At 43.0% G+C, this 2282-nt stretch overlaps 1 pseudogene; it reads right to left on the bottom strand.

The window, feature by feature from the left end:
* Positions 1-428: 428 nt before the first annotated feature.
* On the bottom strand, positions 429-1164 carry LOC101601140 (annotated as a pseudogene).
* Between the last annotated feature and the right edge of the window lie 1118 nt (positions 1165-2282).

Here is a 2282-nt window from a genome sequence, read left to right as displayed (position 1 = left end):
ATTAAAAAAAATTTAAAAATAAAAAAAAATTGAAAAAATCATTAAAAGGTCAACTGCTCTGCAATAACTTTCACACACATGTACAAATTGGAATTTTAGTGAATAATTTGGCTTTACTCTTATTTTTACATTAGCATAGTTGATGTCAGTTACAGGCAGTCAACTCTTTTTTTGTTTTCTCCCTTCCAGCTGAACATAAATACACAATGTATCGTTTTCGTTGGGTTAGACACACTTTTTGCATCTGAACAAGAATGCCATAAGCCTTTTTTGAACAAAATCACCAGGGTACTAATGAAACTATCTTTGGAGGAAGCTTAATAAGCATATTTAAAATACAACCTCCATTGGCAAGCTCACTGCCTTCTCCTAGAAGGTGACTGTAAATTGTTCTCTCTCAAATTCATGTGCAATTCAACAACATTCCCTTACTGGAAGCATAAGTTTCCACAACACCATTCCCCAAAAAACTGAAGTCTCAAAATTCTGTCCTTCCCTTGGCTTGCTTTCTCTCTCGATTCCACCCAGGCTTTATTAATGGTTCGCTTCATATCATGGTCTCCATCTTCATAAATTTTCTTTAGGACATTCATTAACCCCTCACGGGGATCTGTTTCATTGTCATACGAGGGCTTTGCTTTCTCTCTGCACTCCTTCTCAACTTGTGTCAAGTAGTCCCGTCGTGTGTTTTCTGCTCTCCTTCTACATAAGATAACTGTGTCAGTCTTGACTTTTTTTTTGAACTGCCTTCCACAGAGATGGGCTTCAAAAGGTTGGTCACAATCATGGAGTAATTCTTCCCATTTAGATTCTTCACCAAAAGATCAAATGATCTCTCTTTGAAATGCACTTGCATGTTCTCAGTGGGAACCTGGTGAACTCCAGGGAAGGTAATGTAGATTTTTCACAAACTTACCTGGCTGATCCTATCCATAATTACTGATCTTCAGGTTGTAAGAGGAGCAACCACAGCCGCTGGCTTGTCACTGCCAACCCGTTCTGCTTTCTTCTGTGATTTCTGCTGCATCTTGTTCTTTACTCCTGTCTCAATCTTGGTTCTTTCAACTGTAAGGGCATCGTGTACTCTTTTCCTAGTGGACTTTTCCAACAAGATTTTTTTACCTCTTCTAGGTCTTTCTGCAACTCCTCCAGCACCGAAGCCATGGTCGAGCTTAAGGCCGGAGCTGCAGTGGAGCACCAGAGCACACAGGAAACACCGCACCAAGATGGTCGCGCACAAGCCCGAGCGCCCCTGACCAACTGCGCTCCTCCGAGGCCCGCTCTCCACCCGCGACGCCTCTGGAACCTTCGCGACGCCACGCCCCCGCCGCGCCCACAGCCTTCCTTTTTCAATTAATATTAACTGAGTGTCTGTTCAATGCCAAGGACTGTAAATACATAAGGAAAACTGACAGGATATGGTGGTGCATGACGGTAATCCTAGCACTAAGGAGGATGAGGTAGGAGGGTTGCCTTGAGTTTTCAAAGCCAGCAAGGACTACATAGTGAGCCCATGAATCAAAAGATTACGGGCTGGAGAGATGACTTAGTGGTTAAGCGCTTGCCTGTGAAGCCTAAGGACCCTGGTTCGAGGCTTGGTTCCCCAGGTCCCACGTGAGCCAGATGCACAAGGGGGCGCACGCGTCTGGAGTTCGTTTGCAGAGGCTGGAAGCCCTGGCGCGCCCATTCTCTCTCTCTTCCTCTATCTGTCTTTCTCTCTGTGTCTGTCGCTCTCAAATAAATAAATAAAAAATAGACCAAAAAAAAAAAAAAAGATTACAAAACGTGATGGCAAGGTAAAGAAATCTTTAGATAAACTGTTTCTCACTGGGCCTGATGGTGTGTACCCCTAGTTCCAGCTATTCACAGGCCTGAGGCAAGAGTGTCTCTTGAATTCACAAGTTTGAAGCCAGCCTAGGCAACATAGCAAGACTCTGTGTGAAAAAAACCATCTTATCTCCTGATAAGTCTTTACTCATTGTTCCCTGTGTCTGGAACACATAGATAATCCCCTTGTCTCTTCCCTATCTCCAGACTTGCTAATTTCTACTTATCCTTCACATCTAAATTTAGTTCCCACTTTCTTGAAGAAGCCTTCCAGATTTCCCTAAATTCAGGTTAGAACCTCTTTTATAAGCCTATCACCACCCCCATTTCTTGTTTTTAACTTTTTATTGAATACTTTCATAAGTGTTCATTATCCCCTTCCATGACCCCAATTCCCCCTCCCAAATGCCCCCTCCACTGAACTCCCTTTTCAATTATATTCTCTTCTATTTCGA

This window comes from Jaculus jaculus, chromosome X, assembly GCF_020740685.1.
Source record: "Jaculus jaculus isolate mJacJac1 chromosome X, mJacJac1.mat.Y.cur, whole genome shotgun sequence".
NCBI classification, from domain to species: domain Eukaryota; kingdom Metazoa; phylum Chordata; class Mammalia; order Rodentia; family Dipodidae; genus Jaculus; species Jaculus jaculus.
Note: the sequence above shows the minus strand (reverse complement) of the source record. Positions and strands in the feature narration are given on the sequence as shown.